Here is a 20716-nt window from a genome sequence, read left to right as displayed (position 1 = left end):
GAGGCGGTAATTGCAATGCATTCAAATGATCAACTAAGGTAATGAGTACTATCATTCTAAAGTGTGCTAAACATGGATTCTTGCTACTGCGCTTAGGTGAAGACCCCAGACTGCTAGCCCTTAAGATATAGAGGTGCATACTTTATGGTCAGTAGGAGATGCTCAGTCAGGGTCATGTGTCACCAAGGCAGGTTTTTCCCCTTTTTAATGCTGGTTGAGGTAATGGGGTGGGTCGCCACTGGGATGGTGCCAGTGCACAGGGCCCTCGCTCGAGGTTATGTTCAACTAACTGCATTGGGGGCAAGTTGATGTGCATACATGGGAGTGGTGGTACTAGACCCCACCCCCCCTGCGGGAGGGGTGGAGATGTTATGCAATGTCACAAAGTAATTCCAACAGCTTATGTATATTTGTAAATTGGTGCATAGTATTGAGTAGTGTGTGCGTTTAATAAATGTACTCTTACTTTTATAAAGCAAAGTACAGACTGGACAATCAATTATTGAGTGTTATTTTTGTGCACCTGCAAATGGCGATTACTAGCCCACACCACCTCCCTTGAGTAAGCCTCAGACTGCTCCGCAACGCTACCCTTTGAGAGTCAGACGCTACAATTGGGTGTTTGGTTCCCAGTGAAGGACAAATGTAGTCATGTTATTTGTGCAGGCCTCACAGATGCTGCCTCGTTTTCCAACATAATCTAAACAAGAAAGTTTCCAAAGCGAAATTTTGCACACAAACATCTTTGGCTTTGATTCATATGAGGAGGATTTGACCAATCTGGTCCGCTGTTCTTATGGTGCTCGGTCTGGTGTAATCCGCAGGCTGCATTCAATAGGGAGATCATTGAAGACTGTCTATCATGTGGGCCCCAGTCAACAAATTGGGTAGGCCATCAATTTTTTCAAAACCTTGGACCTTAACCACCTAAGACAAAGGCTGGCTAAAAATGAACTATCTTGTCTAAAGAAGGGGAGACAGGGAAGTCGCTGAATTAGCTAATTGTTCTAATGCAGAGCACTTAACCATCATAGTAGGGGCAGAATCTTATTTGGATATGGTAATCAACACTTGTGACCGGATCCTTCCTACTAAGTTTAGATTTAATTTTATTCATTGTTATTTAGGCTTGCCACTGGGGTAGTTTGATTGGTATTCTACTAGGATTTGCCAATGTGATGAGTATTCCACTCAAACCTTACTGAATTTTGCTTTCTTCTTTAAATGTTATGTCCCATACACAAACAGGGTCTTATTCCCAATATTAAGAAGCTTGGGCTTGGTCACATGCAAGTTCGCACTACAATTTCTTCAGCAACTTGGCTCGCTCCTTGTGTGCTCCATCATCTGCTCTTTCGAAATATCTGCACTTTGTCCTAAGAAACATTTCTGGTTTTAACCATTTTAATGTTAATTTTCTTTTGCTTATTCTAGTATGAACTAATGGTCACACTCTTCTTTGGATGTTTTTATATATTTTACGTATTTAATATTTGTATGTTTTATTGTGTTCATCATTGCTTTTCAATAATCGAATAAAACTATGATGATTCAGATGTGATAAAATTGCTTGTTGAATGGTTGCAAGGGCAGGGTGGTTTGCAGTTTATCATGGTGACGTAACTCTGGTATAAAAGTAGTCAAAAGTTGATGCAGTGAAAGGTATCCTTCCAGCAGCGAGTGTGGCGCAGGCTTCCTAACAGGCAAGATCCGGTTTTCTCAAATGAATACTATTCATGGTAGTAACCCAAATGTGTCGGGGTGGGTGTACGCAGAATGTGACACTGTTTACCAGAGGTCAGCGCTTTATTCAGTATTCGCACCGTACTTGTGGCACCGAGGGTTACGAAAAGAGCAAAACAGTAAACACACCTACAATCCATACAAGTTAACAATTGACTTCAATTTCAGTTAAAGCAGGACAGGGATTACAATGCAAAGTGTCCAGCGGGGTGAAGTTCGGAATGTGACCAATGTGCAGCACAATGTCACAAGTGAGAGTAGAACCACATTCCTCCGATGCCCATTAGGCATGACTAACTGTGGTCGCCACCTGTGACAGCTTTTCATGAATGCTTCAAGTAACAAGCAGCACACACTCAGTTATGAACTGCTGTGCATGAAAAAGAAAAGACAAAATATATTTTTGATAAATGTTTTTACTTGCATCACAGCCATGCCCAGTTTACTTTTTTTTTATTTTTAGGTGGAACACAAATGGCACGGTAAATTTCAAGGATTAGAACCTAATGGAAAAAAATAAGATTTTTTTTAAACCATTGACATGCATCAGATGGTCCGGCTGGTCTGGTCTTTCGGGACGTTACATGTCCTTAAAATAAATCGCCATAGACGATAAACTCAGGTTCAAATCTAGGAGGGCTGTTTCCGCTTTAATGCTCTTGACATACATGTAAGTATTTAAAGGTATTTTTTTACCGGTAGGCCTAGCTACAAATAGTCTGCTGCTTGGATGGAATACGTCCGAAATCAACAAGCTTCAGATTACCATGAACTCCGCAGCCTGAACATTGTGTGCCCTGCCTAAAGTCCTGTCTCCGGTCTGATGCGTCGCCTTCATTGGCTGCCCGAAGAGCAAAGAATCCACTTCAAAGCGCTCTGCATTACACACAAAATTATTGCATGCGCAGGCCAGGCGATTCTGAGCAATCTATGTCACCCTTACACTCCGACCCACGTTCTTTGCTCTGCCGACCTACATCTGATACACATGCTGCGGTTCTGTAGGTCCAGAGCAGGGGGAGGCTCCTTCAAGGGGTTTGCACCCACTCTGTGGAACTCTCTGCTGCTTTCTATCCGAAACGCCACCAATCTCCTGTCTTTTAGAAGGGCTGTAAAGACCTGGCTTTTCCAATAATCTAGTAGCTCCTCTCGCATCCTCACCTCCGGCTTTTAGCGCTGTGACATCCCCTTGCCGGGACAGCCATGCACTCTATAAATCCTATAGCATATAACATACAAAGACAGCCTGTACATTTAGTCCAGCAGCATAATTGGCACAGGTGTCCTGCAGGTAACAACATGAATAAAGTGAAAGGAAAAGTTACTTACCTTTGGTAATGCTTTATCTGGTAGAGACTTATCTTAGAATATTTCCCAGGCGTTAGACTGGATCTAGAACATCTTGAGCAGCACCCCTATGTGCTGGTAGGTGGCGTTTAACAGCTCCGTGCCGGCATCATCTGAGCCTGATGTGATGTATGTGGTTCCTATATAGGCGCCTACCCAGAGTGCTTACATGCGTTTCTTATTGCGACTATTTCAGTGCTAGAAACACAGAGCCATGTTGGAAGGCTGAGAGCAGTGTTCAGATTCTAAGGACCTAAAAGCAGCTTTTGAGGAGGAAAATGTTAGTTTGCTGAATGGGGAGGACGGGGTCGGTAAGGAATCTGCAGCTACATAGTCTCTACCAGATAAGGAGTTACTGAAGGTAAGTAACTTGTTAATCTGACTGAGAATTCCAGACGCAGATTCCTTACCTTACAACAGATACCAAAGCACTCCCTGGGTGTGGGCCTGAGAACGGTCTTAGACCAAAAAGTACTGGAGGATCGAACACGGAAAGTCACAACGTACCAGACTGTAAAGGCAGAAGTGTTTGGTAAAAGTGTGCAAGAATATCCACGTAGCAGCCTGACAGAAGTACAGGAAAGGAACTGCACAAGCTAACGCAGTAGACACAGCTTTGGCTGTGGTGGAATAAGCCTGCAAACTCTCAGGGGGTTGCTTCTGGGCTAGTGTGTAGTAAATCTTTAGGCAGGATACTATCCATCTGGACCATTTCTGCACTGCTTTCCTCTTCTTTGTTATGGTGAACCCTATGAAGAGCATATCATCCACCCGGTATTCTTTTGTGCGATTGATATAAAAGGACAGTTCCCTTTTAGGGTCCATCCGGTGGAGTCTCTTTCTCCTTGGAGGGGTGAGGTGGAGCACAGAAATTCAGCATTGAATAGTTGGCCGACGTGGAATGGTGTTACCACTTTTGGCAGAATAGAGGCATTAGTTCGGAGAACCAGTTTGTCTACAAAGAAGCTGGTATATGGAGGGTGAACAGAAGAATCCTATAGCTCGCCAATTCTCCTGGCTGGCTGATGTGAGGGCCATCAAGGAAACTGCCTTGATCGTCAGAAGTTTGAGAGGATAGCTGTGCATGGGTTCAAAGGGTGGGGGGACACATCAAAAAGGTTAAAACCAAATTAAGATCCCAATGGGACATAATGAAAGGTTTGGGACAAACATGCTGAAGACCTTTCAGAAAATGAGTCACAATGTGTGACTTAAACAAGGAGGGTTGGTTCAGCAACCGCAAAAAAAGCTGAGAGGGCCAAAAGATACTCTGTAACTGTGCCCAGAGCAAGGCCTTGCCGGGCAAAGGACAAAACAACCCCAATGCGGACAAAGGTGCAGAATGTGGGCCAAGTGTCCCAGTGCACCAAACCACAAACCTGTCCCAAAGACAGGAGTATACAGTTTTTGTGATGGACGACAGACTGCCAGGATGATCGTACAGACTTTGGAAGGGAGATCGAAGACCCTCAACTGGTGTCACTCAATTTCCAAGCATACAAAAGAGTGTGCAGGTTCAGGTGCAGAACCCTCCCTTGTTGTTTCGACAGGAGACCCTCTCCAAGTGACGGCCTGATCGGAGGATAGATGCACATGCTCAGGAGTTCTGAACACCAAACTCTCCTGGCCCAATCCAGAGTCACCGAAAGCACTTGTGCCCAGTCGGTTCTTATCTTTTTCAAAGCTCAGGCGAGGGGAGCTATTGGCAGAAAATATTATATGTGTGCCATATTCAAGTCTAGTCAAAATATGTCTCCGAGCGAGAGCTGCTTTGGAAACTCCAGCGTGCAAAAGTGCTGACATTGTATGTTCTTGGCAGGGGCAAACAGATTTAGCCAAGGTTCTCCTCAGTTCCGAAAGAGACCTTAAGTCACCTCTTAATGCAGATGCCATTCATGGTCCCTCAGCCATCAACAGCAGAATTAGTCCATCCTGACTTTCAGAGAGCCTGCCAGGTGTTTGTTGTACAACCAGGAAAATGTCCTGATGTTCCAGCCACTTAGAGATGAATTGCCTCTTGCACGAATTCCACGACCCCACTCTGCCCTGTTTTTTGCAGTACAACATGGTGGTAGTGTTGTTCATGAATACTTGAACTAGCCTTCCTTTGATAGATAGGAGGAAGGCCTTCAATGCCAATTGATTCGTTCTCAACTACAAGTTGATGTGGAACTGAGACTCCGCCGGAGACCAGAGAGAGGCCTCTGATCTCCACATCCGTCACCACTGTCAACTCTGGGTTGAGAAGGGAGAGGGGTCTGCCACCAACTCAATCACAACCAGTTAGCTACCTCTGCAGGTCTTGCAATGTCTCCTTCAATATCTGGATCAGGCCGGAGATATTCCTCTGGTGTTGTGCCCACTGGGACTTCGGATCCACTGGTGAGTTCGCATATGTCAACGGGCATGCTTCACCAGCAGAATGCAGGAGCCCATCAGACCCAGCAGTCTCGGCCAGCCTTTGCCCGAATGCCATGGGCTCTCGGTGTGGAATTGCACCATGTCCAGAATGGCTCAGATGAAATGCAGCTTCTTAGAAGGGGTCAGGCGTGACTTGGAGATGTTGGCAGTGAACCCCAGGAAAAGCCGGAGGTTTGCCACAATCTGGAGGTGGGTAACGACTGTCTGTAGCGAGCTTACCTTAAGCAGCAAGTCATCGAGGTAGAGAAACTCCCGACCTCTGCAGATGCGAAGCAACCATTACCATTACCTTTGTGAACACCTGATGGGCACTGGTGAGACCAAAAGGGAGCAAACTAAACATGGTCGTATTCCACCAAGATGCGCAGGTAATGACAATGATCTAGTAGGGCAGGCGTATGAAAATAGGCGCCCCGCAGGTCAAATTCCACCATTTAGTCTCCAGGGTCTAACACAGAAAGGACCTGAAGAAGTGTTAGCATCTTGAATTCAGGAATTTCTCATTTCTCAGGAAGGCATTGAGGGGGTGCTGATCCAAGATAGGATGGAGACCTACATCCTTTTTTGGTACCAGAAAGCAGCGAGAATTGCAACCATAACCTACCTCTGATACAGTCACCTTCTTGATGGCTCCTTTGGCCAAAAGGGCCTACAGTTAAAGGAGCAACAAGGAGAGATTGTCCTCCATCAGCGGAACTTAGGACGGTGGCAAGGCTGGCGGGGTTCCCAGCCATGGAAGGGTGTAACCCAGCTGGACAATTTGAAGCACTGACTTGTCTGAAGCTGTTGCTTGCCACTGGGGCAGGTGATGCCCGATCCTGCCTCCAACAGGGTGCTTGTGTTGTTGCCAGTGCATACTAAAGCTGTCGGGGGCGGGGGGGTGAACTGGGCAGATCTCTGGCTTTGGTTCCTACTGGACTTGTGGGAGATGCGTTCATTGCCACAAAAAGGCAGCACCCTGGTTTACGGAGCCTTTAAGACTCCTAAGACAATCCTGCAGGACCAAGGAGAGGAAATGGCGTAAGTCATGGGCTCCTGCTGACAGAGAGGATCATAAACGGATACTGCGAGAATATAAATCTCGAGTTATCAAGGAGAAGCAGGAATATCTCTCCCAGCTGACAACTGCGCTTCCCTCATCTAAAGAGCTTTTTAAGATTGTGGGCTCACTGTGCTCGCTTCAGACCCCTGATCCAGTGGTGGCCTCGCAAGAGCTTTGCAATAATCTTTCCGATTTTTTTTACAATAAAATCTCGGATATCCACTTGGCCCTTGATAGTCAGAAGAAGATGCTGGATGAGCATTCTCTGAGTAGCATTAAGGCCGCGGAATCCTGGAGGAGAGACCCACATATCTCTCTTTCCCACTTTCCGCTTCTCTCTCTCGAGGATCTCAACCTATTGTTGGATCGGACCAAGTCAGCCTCCCCGGCCGATCCCTGTCCGTTGAAAGTTTTAAGGGACTGCAGGGAATCACTCCTGCCACCGTTTCTGGCAGTCTTGAATGCGGCCTTGACTCAGGGCATTTTTCCAATAGTCTGGAAAAAGGCCATAGTGAAACCCCTCCTAAAAAAATCCTCCTTGGATCCGGGAGTGATGAAGAACTTTAGGCCCATCTCCCTTTTGCCTGCCCCTGCAAAGATGCTTGAAGCCCATTTAAACTCTCACCTTTCCACCTTCCTTGATTCCTCTGGGTTCTTAGATAGTTCGCAGCATGGTTTCAGGAAGTTTCATAGTACTGAATCTGCTCTGACTATGGTAGTGGATAACATCCGGCGTAAAGTTGATCTGGGTCAGTCGACGATTCTTGTTTTGCTGGATCTGACTGCAGCATTCGATACCCTGTCTCCCTCTACCCTTACATCGCGGTTGAGGGAGGCAGGGGTTGCAGGACAAGCTCTCAGCCTTCTTGACTCCTTCTTACATCAGAGAGAGCAAAGAGTTCTGCTGGGTGATTACCTTTCCCCTGCTAAATCTTTGCAATGTGGAGTGCCCCAGGGTTCGGCCTTGAGCCCCACCCTATTTAATTTGTATGTGGCCCCCCTTGCAAGATTAGTAAGATCGCAGGGGATGGAGGTAGTATCCTATGCGGATGACACTCAGATTATGGTGTCCCTTAACCATTCTCTGGGTGTCTCTGCCGCGAGCTTCAGGGCCTGCATGCAGATGGTCGCTGAGTGGATGGTGCTTAACTCTTTAAAACTCAATGCCGATAAAACGGAGGTTCTCGTGTTCGGCAAAGATCAAAACATCTGGTCCAATGAGTGGTGGCCTCCTTCCTTAGGAACCTGCCCTACTCCTTCCTCTACGGCTAGGAATCTTGGTGTCATTTTCGATACCTCACTTGCCATGAACAGCCAGACTAACAGGACCGTGGCTACTTGCTGGGGAATTATTAAAATCCTAAAACGCATCATTCATTATCTGTCCCCGCAGGCACGAAAACATACAGTCACGGCCCTCGTGGGCTCCAGATTAGATTACTGCAATGCACTTTACGCGGAGTCTAATAAATATTTGTTACAACGTCTGCAGGTAGTACAGAACGCTGCCGCTAGATTTGTTTTAGCACTTCCCAGGGACTCTTCTGCGACGATGGCCAGGAGGAACTTGCACTGGCTCCCTATCAGATTTAGAATTTCATTCAAACTCCTCTGTCTTACTTATAGAGCCGTGCAGGCTGGCCCCTCAAATGCTTTGGGGTCTCTGCTCACTCGATATATTCCTGGCAGGTCTCTGCGTTCTGCAGACTCCAACAAGCTTGTGGTCCCTCGCTCTAAAAAATCCAGATGGGGGAGCAGAGCTTTTTCCACTGTTGCGCCTCTACTCTGGAATGGCATTCCCCTAGAGATTAAGGCGCTTCCTTCTCTATCTTTGTTTAGAAAAGCGCTGAAAACCTGGTTCTTTATAAAGGCCTATCAGTAAGCTCTTATGTTTTCCTCCAGTCAGCTTTTATGTTAGGCGCCTTGACGCCCATTGGGCTAAGTTTGCGCGTTACAAGTTTCGCTTCATTCATTCATTCATTCATTCATTCATTCATTCAGAAGTCCGTTGGCTGTGGTAACCCCGACCATAGATGCAAATGGAGCGAAAGAGTGAGGCTGGCCCAACAACCGGGTGGTGATCCTACTCTTCTTGAGGCACCCCAACGCTGAATCGGATTTTCACTTGCTCAGCTCAGCCAGGCATGGCAGCGGAGTGCCTCTGATGAAGCAATGGCCCTGCCCAGCAAGAGTGTGGTGTCCATTCTGGTGGCGAACTTCGCTGCATTTCTGCCATTGGCAATAGCTTGGTTCCGGATGGCTTGGGCCTCATCCGAGACCAAAAGCAGCACTTGTGCAACGCTGTCCACACAGTGTGGCTATATAAGCCCAAGAGACGTGTGCTGTAGACCGACAGTAGTACAAGACTGGGGGAAAAGAAAATCTTTTTGCGAAGGTATCCAGCCTCTTGGATTCCTATCTAGTGGATTGGTAGGGAACATGCCAGGATTCACTCTGGATGCTGAGGCCTGTATCACCAGGCTCTTCAGGAGTGGAATGCTGTGTGAGGAAAGCTGGGTCGGAGTGTGGCGATGACAGTGTGCAATTGGAGTGCCCATGCAGGGCTGGGCTCAGACACTGAACAGTACATCAGAAAGGGCTTAATTGAAGGGCAGTAGCTGAAGCATCTCCATCAAGACATTGGTCTTGACCTCCACCGAGGCCAGCTAGAGGACGAAGACATCAGCACCCTCCTTACCACCATAGCAAAGTAAGCCCCTTCCTCTGTAGCCACACTAGGAGGAGGAGAGACCAGGCCAGTGTCTGGTGAGGTATCCAGGCCATTAGCATCCGCCAGCTCCTCATACCAACTATCATCATCCAATTGGGCCAGAGGGTCTTCATAGGGATCAGAGTAACTGTATGGATCCTCAGATCCCCCTCAGCCAAGGAAAGGAGGCACTGTGTCTCCGACCCAGGCGAGCGTTAGACACCGACACCGCACTGAATCCATGTTGAACAGTGGTGTAACAAAAGTTGAGGGGGCCCCCCTGCCAGGTACACAGAGGGGCCCCCGCTCCGGATTTAATCCGGAGCTCACATGCCTGAGTTCTGTAATGAGGGCACCCCTGCAGCTCGGGGGCTCCTCGCACCGCGGTGGCCTGTGTTACGCCCCGGATGTTGAATAAGGTCTGCCCGGCTCCATGTTGGGAATGACTACGGGCTCAGCGAACTACAATAAAGTTTGTGGGTTAACGACTGGAGTCAGTCCTGATCCAGGAACAAATCACAAGGGCTCGACTGGCACCAAGGGCGAACTCGCCAGCAAGAGTCCAGCACGGCACCTCCCAGACTGTGGGGCCCAAGGGTGCTCCAGAAGGGTCTGAATGCCAAAATAGGAGGTTCATAATCTCATAGAGCTCCTTGAGTTGCGCAGGGGTCGCTCTGGCTCCAGGAAACTCAGGGAGGCATGGAGCGGACCCAGGCTAGAGCATCACATGGGGAGTGCTGGAGCGGGGCTGCTACTTCGTCATCCCCACATCTCGTCCGATGACTTGGACGGCTGTGGTGAAGTCAAAGAGCGAATCAACTGCTTAAATTTCTAGTGCTTGTGGGACTTACTCAATGACAACTTCAACCGTAACTGACTTGAACAACTCCGAGAGCAGGCCCAGGATCTTACACATGACCAGGACCTGGAGCGGTGCAAAGTCAACCGCTGTAGGGCTGTCAGGAGCTCAGTCTCCCCACACCTGAACAGCCTTCGGATACAGGGTGCGGCAGATGGGACAGTTCCTAGAGGTCTGACTCCAGGCAACACAGGCAGACCAGATGGAGGTCTTTCACAGACATCTGCCCCACATGATTTAAAACCCACTGGCTTCTTAGGGGACATCCCTAACACACTGGGAGCAGAATGCTAAAAAAATACAGATGAAAGAAAAGAACTGATCTCATCGGGCTGGAGTGGCACCGCATCTAGTGTGGACGAGACAGCCATTGATGCCACCTACAGGCACACAGGGGTACTGCTCAATATTTTTCAGATCCAGCCTGAATCCTGGGGAATATTCTATGGTAAGGAATTCGTGGCTAGCAGTCTCTATAAGATTTGATGATATTTACTTTGGAGAGTGCAAACGCTACCACCACTTCTTGGCACTAAGCAGTGAAAACCAGAACAATCGGGGACAACACTTTGGTAGAGAGTGCAGAAGGTAATAATAAACCTATTAGTGAGTTAAGCAGGCCCAATGGGTCAGATAAAAGCATCAGTGTTCTGAATCTGATCAGATTGAACAGGTGCATTACCTTGACATCGCTCTGTGCCTGTTACAATTGTGAACATCAAATCCAGTATTCTTCAGTCCTCTGCATTTTCAGACCCCTGTGGCTCATATACCAATCCTCACTGCCTGGAACAATTCCCTCTCATCACCCAAGAGGCTTTTGTCTCCTTACTTAAGGTTAGCTCTGGATCCCCCACTGACAGCTTCCCTCCTTCTATCCTCCGGGAAGTCTTCCTCCAGTGCCCTGAGCCCCCTATGTCCCTTCTTAACAATTCCCTCACTACGGGCATTGTCTCCAACCTTTTTAAGAGCGCAGAAGTGGTACCTATTTTTGAAAAAACAAGCACTGACCCTTCTATTCCCAGCAATTTTCGTCCTATCCCACTGCTGACCTTTTTGGGAAAAATCCTGGAAGCCCATGTGGCCATTTTCTCAGCACTTTTGTTAAGAAGTCACACTATCTGGACCCTCACCAAGCTGGTTTTAGATCCGAACATTCCACCGAGTCTGTTATTTTAGCAGTTCTCGATGAATTACGAAGGGGGGCTGACCAAAGTGCCACGCAAGCTCTGGTGCTCCTGGATCTCTCGGCTGCTTTCGATACGGTCGACCACCATCTGTTGGTCGACCGGGTCGAGAGCGCCTGGATCCGGGATCCTCCTCTGAAATGAATATCTTCATTTCTCAGTGACCACTTTCAAGCAGTCCGTCTCGCTAGCTTTTTGGCTGAGAAAAGGAGATTGACGTGTGGGGTTCCACAGGGCTCATCGCTCTCTCCCCTTCTTTTTAAATTTTATATTCTTCCTTTGATTTTGGCCCTTCAAAAGAGAGGTGGTTATATTTAACTACGCCGACGATCTCCAGTTAGTGTTTAACATTGACTTCTCCCCTTCATCTACGAAAGCTTCCAGTCTACTATGATATTCATTAGCAACTGGATGAATGCTAACCACCTTAAGTTAAATCCAGAGCGGATTCTCACAGATGGCTCAGGGAATCCCTGGAACTCCAATTTTTGGCCACATTCTCTGGGATGCCCTCCATCCCCTGTCAACTCGGTCAAAAGCCTGGGAATCGTGATTAGCAATGACCTCACGATGAGGGCACAGATCAATGCTGTGGTATCTGCTTGTTTCTTCCACCTCCGGAGAATTTTCAAAATAAGCAGATATTTAACCACTGAGGCCCGGATTCAAGTTATACTTGCCCTGGTTATGTCGCGTATTGACTACGCTAATTCCTTGTATACGGCATACCAGCTTACCAACTACGTCGGCTTTAACTGGTGCAGAACCAAGCCGCTAGGTTTGTGTATGGCCAACCTAAATCTGACCCAACGCTGTCTCTTTAAATTAGGCTGCACTATCTACAAAGCCCTCTTGGATCGTGGCCCGGCCTTCATTGTGTCTAGAGTACAGCGCTATGTTCCCTCTCGAGCCTTGCGCTCTGCAAATATGAATTTGCTGACCCATTGTCCGTTTAAACGTAAAAAACATGGGGGTCTTAGATTCTTGACTCTGGCACCACAATTCTGGAATTCTGTTCCCCTCGAACTGCGCCTGTCCTCTTCCTATACTCAGTTTAGGATGTCTCTTAAAACCTGTTTTTTTGTCCAGTGCTACAATTGAACTCCTCTTTTACTGCTCCAGCAATCGACTGACTCCGCTTAGCGCCAAGAAACTGTTGGTTAACGTGCGCTTTATAAATTGTTTTCAACATAACTTAACATCATTTTTGCTGCCGCATGCCAGATGCTGGGCAAGTCACAATAAAGAGCAGTAGTTTATAAATGGTGTAACCATAGATCAATTAACATTTAGAATGTCAGACAACGTTCATTTGAGAATTTTAAGGTTGACATAAACCATAGAAGATGAATAGGCTAACTGATTCAAAGTTAGATATTTATGTATTAAAAAGTAAGGACATGAACCTTTTCGACATGGGTAGAGCACTGGCCAAACGATGACACTGTCCAGAGGATAGCTACGTCACAAGCAACCAATGGTTCAATTCTGTTGGTGTTCAGTTTACGACAGTCTGTCTGCATCCAATCACCAAGCGACATGACAATAAAATTAACTGTTGCCACCCAGCCTAAGGCCCTTAGGTTTGGGCACTAGGCCAAAGGGCTCTTGCCTCTTACAAGTGTGTCATCCACACCCCGACTTTTGCAGGACAGCGTGATATGCTTCAATAATCATCCAATACCTCCCTTTGTGAATTGCTAACAAAAGAATGACTGCATTTCTTTGCATATATTGGGCAGACTGGACTTTTGCATTTCGGTGCTACTGCCATAAATACCCCTAACCCTATGTGCACATCAGATCAGTATACTAAGGTGTTCATTTATAATTCTATTAGTTTATATGCAACATAAAAAATATTCAGATTATGTGGCATTGCTTTTTATTATTAATATGGTTAAAAGCAATGTCTAACAAAAATATTTCATAAAGAAATCTAGCTTCTTGGAACTCACTAATATAAAAATTATAAATTATATAATTATAAATATCGTAAATTTGGCAGCACATCAATATTACTATTATGCTTTTTAACTGTAAGCTGCAGTTTCTTTCCTTAATTGACATTAAGGAAGTAAGAAGTAGAAGTCTGCTATTCTGTACGTGATCCTTGGTATCATATTTTTTGAGAGTTTTAAAGGAGCTTGCAGCTCCACTAGCAATTTGTAAAAATGCTTTGCGTACAGAGATATTGGGTAGAAAAAAAACCAACATGATCTAAAAGTAGCAAGAGTTACTAAAGAATCTGGATGCTGCCACCACAGGTGTTAAAAGGAAATCCAAAGGATGGAATCAGGAAGACCAGTAGGTAGAGGCACTGGTTAATAATGAATGGAGTCCGAATCAGAATAAGCTTTATTCGATTTCAGTCGTATAAAATCACAAAAGCAAACATGACAGATAAAAGAGGAAAACTATTTCTAAAGACAGTGGTCCCTAGACAGTATTCTAATACAGTAAGAATTAATATAGACTCAATCAGTGCTATATTTCTGTCCAGCCGGACAGGTATTTAATATATAATAAATGTATAACAAAGTAGGGGAAAAAAATCCAAGTGGGGCACAACCTGCGTCCTACTGACACGAACAGACAAACAACATTAAGTAAAGGGTTCAGGCAAAGAAAACGTGTCTGTATACAAGTTTGATATAAATGAAACAGACAGAATATCGTAGAGACACCATTACATACTTTAACATAGCAGTTTAGTGAATGTATATGGTGTACATTTTGTCGACGGCGCTTCGATCCCTTAAATAAATAGTGGGATCATCTTCAGGACATTAAAGTGACATGCCTGTATACAAAAAGCTGTAATTGCGTAAACCATGGAAAAAATAAAGAGGAAGCAAGAAAAACACGAGATTAAAAGAGCTGCTGATGGTCCATACAGTTGTGCTCAAAGGTTGTCTCGATTGACATATCAGTCGTGATGTGCGCAAAATATTAAGGTCAAGGTGAGGAAGAAATGGCCGTGTTCATAGGATGGTGACGACAGAACGGGAGAGGTAAAGGATCAAGGACAGAGTAGAGCCAGAAATCATGTGTCATGATCTGGCGAGAGGAGAGTGAAGAGAGGGAATTGAGGTAAGGATGCTGGTCGTGTGATAGGAATGAAAAAACGACGAGTGATTCGTAACGAAGCAGGCGAGATGAAAGGCGCGATAAAAAGTGGCTAACCAATTGGCAGGAGTCGTGATGCCAGTGCTAGTTGGACAATAGTATCCTGGGCTGGGCAGGGCTATCTGTTAACAATGAAGCGGCAGGCCACCATCCGGTTTGGGTCAACCGGTGGCTGGCTATAATTGGAACATTGTAGTTTAAGTTAATGCGCAGTTGGTGACCCATCGAGTGTAAAGGAATGCGCTCAGCTGCTAGGGTGAGGACGCCTACTAGAGAACCAATTAGGTCCACGTGTGATACAATTATTGACTCCGACCAGGTTTTAATAAAACCCTTCACACAGCAGGCCTGTAGGACCCGTGTTATTAGCGGAGTCCAGAGTGGAAGATTAGATTTAAACAAGTCAATTGGCACCCCGTCTGGGCCGGGGACCTTTCCGCTCTTGCTTGCATTTATTGCCCCAATAACCTCCCTTTCGTTGTCTTTCTGTGAATTATAAACACCAGAGAAAAAAACCAACCCATTTCTTCTCATCTATTGCAGCCTCTACCGATGGGTTATTAGACTTACTAAAAAACGGTGCATTTACTGCCCACCAGAAAGAGGCACTATCTTTACTCAGAGAGGCTTCATAAAGGCTAGCCCATGCGTTTTCTTTTAACTCCTTCCTTCGTGTTCTCCGTGCACGATTACATACCTTCCTGCTCTCTCTTATTTCTTCCTGATCCCTCACTGCTTTGTGTAGGGCTATCTTTAACTTCGTGTAAGCTCTAGTACAGTTGGTATCGAACCAACCCTGACAACGGGTACGTGTACCTTTACTTTCTGTCCTGAGCAGATTTTGAATAACTGATGTTATTTGAGAAAATGCTACTAATGTGTCTAATGGAGTGGATTATAGGCCTTGGTAACAATTTGTGTTTTTAACTCCTCTGGGTTACAGCTAGACCATCGTAAGGTGTATCCATTTAACTTTCCCAATGATATATTCTGGGTCCAAGCTATTTGGTTATTTTGTTGTCGCTCTAACATAGTGGGAAATGTAATACTAATGCTTAACGGTAAATGATCGCTTATTACGTTTTTATGGATTTTGTAGTTTGAGATATAGGTAGCATAACAGTTAGGGCCAATTATAAAATCTATTGTTGATTCCAGTCCCCTACCAATGAAAGTATTCTCAAAATCCACTCTATGGGAACATAAACAATTGGCAAAACCAAGGTCATGTGAGAATAAAATCACATTTAGTGGGTCCCCACGGTCAGAGTGCAAAAATGAGTCAGAGGGTCCTTATCTTCTAGTGTTAGACCGCATTTGCCCACCCCACCTAGAGGACATAGACCTATATTACAATCACCACGCCAGATGATAATCACATCGCGGACCTTAGATTCCTTTATCTTGATTAAGCATCTTCAAAATTACCCCGAATTGCTCTTTTGGTGCATTATTGTAAAAGTTAATCAAAACCAGAATACACTTGCAATCAATGTGGATCAGGACAATTTGATACTAAACTTCGGATTTTAACATTTCAATCTTAAGTACCCTGACCAGATTTGAGACGTAAATACAAATTCCTCCCTTAGATCTCCCATACATAGAATGGACTGCCGGGGTGTGGTATGTCTTATATGAATTTCCTCTACAGCTCAAGTTTCTTGTACACACAAGATGTTAAACTTCTCAATGAAATCCACCCAAACAGAATTATTCAGTTTATTGCACAAGCCTGCCACATTCTAAAAAAGTACTCTCAGAGTGACGCTCTTAGGTAATACTGAGCCCGGGACAGACTCGGTCTGGCACATGGGTTCTAGCCTAGCCTGTGAAACTCTACTAGGTTTACATTCCCGACTATGTACTTGTATACTACTAGTTGTTCATCCTGACCCAGAAGCCTGATGACCACTACAGTGAGGTATCCTCTTTTCGGTAGTTGGTATAGTAACCTGTTCAGTCAAGCTGGGGTCACAGGTAATCTGTGCATTAAGTCCTCTTTTTGACGTGCTCTGCATTGATTGTTTAGGTAGTCAATCAATCTTGTCCAATATTTGAAGGGGCGCAAATCTGTTCGAAACCTCTAAATTATAGGTTGGAAAGTCAGAGCCCTGTGTAAATGGATGACTTTCATTTTGCCTAGTACTACGCTTGGGCTGATAAAAGAAACCCAGCGGTAAAACATTAATACCGGAATGGGAGATATTTTTATCCCGAGCTCTACTTAGGATTTCTCCTACTAGAGAGGGGGTTCCAAAAGTAAGTACAACACAGTCTCAATGGAAAGTTTTTCTGCTGTTACCAACCCACCCAATTCTCCTAACCATCTTAAATTCTTTAAACATAGCATTGGCCAATCCTATCCAATTCCCCAGCCAATGTATGGCTTTGTTCCGCAACGTAACCCAGGGTTCATTTTCCCCTGGGCAAGGAGATGGAATGTTGGCCAAAATTACAACGAATGGTGTTGCAGCAGGAGGTAGATTTAAATTTTGTGTGCTCATTGTGCTTTCCTTATACGAAAAAGGAGTCGGGGGAACTCCTGTTGATGACTCACACAATTGTCTCTCACCCATGTGTCTTCCGTTCCCTCCTACCTCCATATTGATGGGCAACTCTCCCCTACCTAATAAACTACTTTGCGATCTTACTAACGTTTTTACATGTGACCTGGACCCCTTAGCCTTGCTCCCATCGTTGGGCTTTGACAATACATCCTTTGAGCTCATGATATGAAGTTTAGAGGGGGCAGTTGTTAATTCATAATGTAGCCTTATAGCCCACCGTTGCGGGCTATACCGGCTATTAAAGGCCCGCTACAGCGTTAAAGGCCCGAGCCGAAGGCAAGGGACTTTAACAAAGCAGTGGGACTTTAATAGCTGGGTTTAGCCCTGCTACGAAGGGCTATAAGGCTATTAGAACATTCTGCCACTAGAGGGCAGAATGTTCTAACAAATAAAACAAAGCCTTCAGGGAGCTCGAGGGGATTCAAATCCCCTCAGGCTCCCTGAAGCCTTTGTTCACAGCCAGAGCTGTGAACAAAGAAGCATTGGAATGTTGGAGTTCCGGGCTTATACCAGCCATTATAAGCACTCCATTGTTTTCAATGGAGCTTCCAACATTCCAATGTTCTAATTCTGTATATTACCCTTTGGATTGCCTGGGTTCTGATTACCAAGCACTTTCTCCAGACTGGCCTCAATCTTGTCCAGCCTGTCTGTCAGTGTAGTAATTACAAACTTGGTTAATTCAGTTAATAAATTTGTCACAATCCCAATGATACATGACAGCTGTTCTTTGGGCGAGGAGTAAGATCCGTACTCAGTCGAGTTTTGCCTTTTTTGCCCTGCTGTTTTTTCGAGTATGTTTTGGGAATTCTGGGCTCTGTAGGGATGGCTTGCGTGGTACTCGTGGTAATCTCAGGACTAGCTATTGTCTGAGGATTACAAGATCTCTTGGGGAAGGTAAAGTTTTCAACTCCAAGTCACTAGTTGAGATGTTGTCGGATATAATCTGGATACAACCTTTTTTTGATGCCCCAACCTTGTTACCCAGAATACAATTTTCACCCACCCCCTTATCACCCACGCTTTGTACTTTATCACTAATTTTCGATCCTAAAGGATCCATACACAATGTCTCTTCCACCGAGGAGATTTGCTTTTCAATAGCACCAACAGCCCCAGTAAGATAGATGAGCAAAGTCAGACTCGCATTTTTTGGGCTTTCTCAAGGATTTTGGCGAGTGGCTAGCTGTGGAATTTCTTTTCCCCATCCTAGTAACCCAGCTCGGTCAGATATATTAATAAAAATTCTAAAGACCTTCGTTTAGGTTGGGCCATCAGTACTAAAACAACAATACTATAATACAAATGAGTCTGTGTCTACAGGATCTTCATGTGCAATACCAGCCTGATATGGACTTTGTGCCACACGACCCCCAGTTCATAAATAATAGCTTTAAATGTCTTACTGTTCGTCTTTCAGGCAGCCAGGGCACCCTTTGTCCAGGGGTATGTCCAAAGCAATGTTTATATATGTGAGACACCCGTACACACAGCCAAGAGGGGGTGCCCAGCCCAGCCTACTCCGGGCTCTGTCGGGCTAAGATGGGCCCGGGACGAGCCCGGCCACGCCCCGCGCTGCGGGACTGGCGTTGGTCTTTTCAGGCATCCTCGGCACCTCCTTTCCTCCAGGCAGGGGTCGGAGTAAAGTGCTGGTGCTTCGGGCCAGGGACCGGCAGTGAGCGGCAAAAGTGGCGAGTGCTGTCTCCTGTGCTGCCGGACTAGCGTTGGCCTTTTCAGGCGTCTTCGGCCCCTCCTTTCTTCCAGGCAGGGGTCGGAGTAAAGTGCTGGTGGTTTGGGCCAGGGATCGGCAAAAGTGGCAAGTGCTGTCTCCCCATGGAATGGAGTCATTTTTATATAGCCTGGCTACCTCGTGAGGCATTGGTGTGTGGTACAGAGAACACGGATATACAAAATAACTAGTAAGTAGTAATACAGTATACATCAGAATAAAGCAGTATCATTGTGGGAGCCTCGCTGGAGTTAGTTAGGAGCGGAACGCTGAAGAGGTGCCTTTTATTTAGTTGCTGAACACTAGGGTCGGGGCAGTTCACAGTTTTGCAGATACGGCGTTCCTATAGGATGACTGAGAAAATTAGAATCAGCGCTTGAGAGGTCTTGAATGTCGGTGTTTGAGGTACAGAGCATTTCTGCTCCGAACACCTCTTGGGCCTGCTGATAAGTTGATTGGACATCTATATATAGGGAATGGTTTAGAAGATTGACTTTGCAAGTAAGACATTCGATTTTGAATGTAATCCTCGCTTCGATGGGGAAACAATGTAATTCTTAGAGGATGAGTAAGATATTGTATCATTTTCTGTTGACAGAGAAAGTGCTATTAACTGAGGTACTGCCCTGATAGGGGTCAGTTAGAATTACAGAATACTGGCAAGGATGGCATTTCCAGAGGCCAGACAAGACTACAGCTAGAGCAGGAGCCGCAGTTCTTGGGTGTGCTGTGTATACAGGAGGCTTTTGATCTTTTTGTGCTGGCTTCGAGGAAAATTATCTGCTTTAGAGGCTCTATTTATGAATCAAAGAACCGAGTAGGATCGAGTGAAATCTCACCGATTTTACTGAGGTGAAAAGTAATACGATAAAGCCAAACCCCTTTACTGTGTTCATCAATTATGCTGAATTTGTTTCTGTGTTTGTGGGATAGGAGAAATAATTCGGGTACAGAAGAATTTAGCAGCAAGAACCCTTCTGACAATCAAGATTTAAGCTTGGTAAAGAGTGGGAGTGAATGTCAATTATGGATGAAATATTCATGTAGCGTTGTGGATTGTACTGATGGATGGCCAAAGGTGTCTGCTAATGGTACTTACATTATCCATATGATCAGCACCCTTACTCCTTGGCCATCCTCCCCCCAAAGAAAGATCATCTATTGTAATTGAGTTGGACTACAATAATCCACTTGGCTTCAAAGTGCCTTTTAAAAATTAAAATGTACATATTTCATAAAGTTGATGAGTACTTATTTACAACAGTTGATAATGTTGATAACAAAAATATCTTGGTGACTTGGGTCAAGTCAAAATTAGCTGGGTGTGAACATTAAAGTCAGAAAGAAACAAAGATAACATAATAAAAACAGTTTCAAAGCCAAAAGGTCTGTCTACTTACCTCTAAGTTAGCAGTTAGTTGTACTTGCATAGGACTGCCTTGGAGCTGAAGTGTAGGAAGGCATGCATCCATTGAGAATGGCGCATTGTGACTTTCTCCAGTGGCACATTTTCATTGACATATGGCTGCAGAACATGCCAATCATACTATATGAACTAGCCCCCTATATGGCGAACAGAATAGTCCCTGCTATGCCTCAATAAATGCTCATCCTTATGCTCAACTCTAGGCAGTGAGAAAGAACTGCCACTCTTTTACATAATGTGCCAAATTGTGTTACACAATATTGCGACTCTCAAGAAAATATATTTAGCTGTGCTGGGTAATGGCATCATCTCAGACCACAAATGACTTTATCCTTGATGCTTTATCAGTGAAAAACTGTTATGGATATGCAGAGTTTATGTTTTCAAGAATACCATGAAATCATTGCGAGAAAATAAGGATGGCTCTAAAGGGGAGACCGTTTTATTATATGGTTTTGTCTATTTTCAAAGAAATCAGCATTTTCCTGGAGAAAAATCCTTTGGAAAAACATATCCAACTGTTAACCACTGAAAATGAGCTTTGCTGTACAAA

At 45.2% G+C, this 20716-nt stretch overlaps 1 protein-coding gene across 1 annotated transcript in view; it reads right to left on the bottom strand.

Moving 5' to 3' along the window:
* Positions 1-20716, bottom strand: part of IARS2 (isoleucyl-tRNA synthetase 2, mitochondrial) — a 551921-nt gene that overhangs the window by 176740 nt on the left and 354465 nt on the right. The window lies entirely within an intron of this gene.

Source organism: Triturus cristatus, chromosome 6, assembly GCF_964204655.1.
Source record: "Triturus cristatus chromosome 6, aTriCri1.1, whole genome shotgun sequence".
Taxonomy (NCBI): domain Eukaryota; kingdom Metazoa; phylum Chordata; class Amphibia; order Caudata; family Salamandridae; genus Triturus; species Triturus cristatus.
This window is presented reverse-complemented; position numbering and strand designations above follow the sequence as displayed.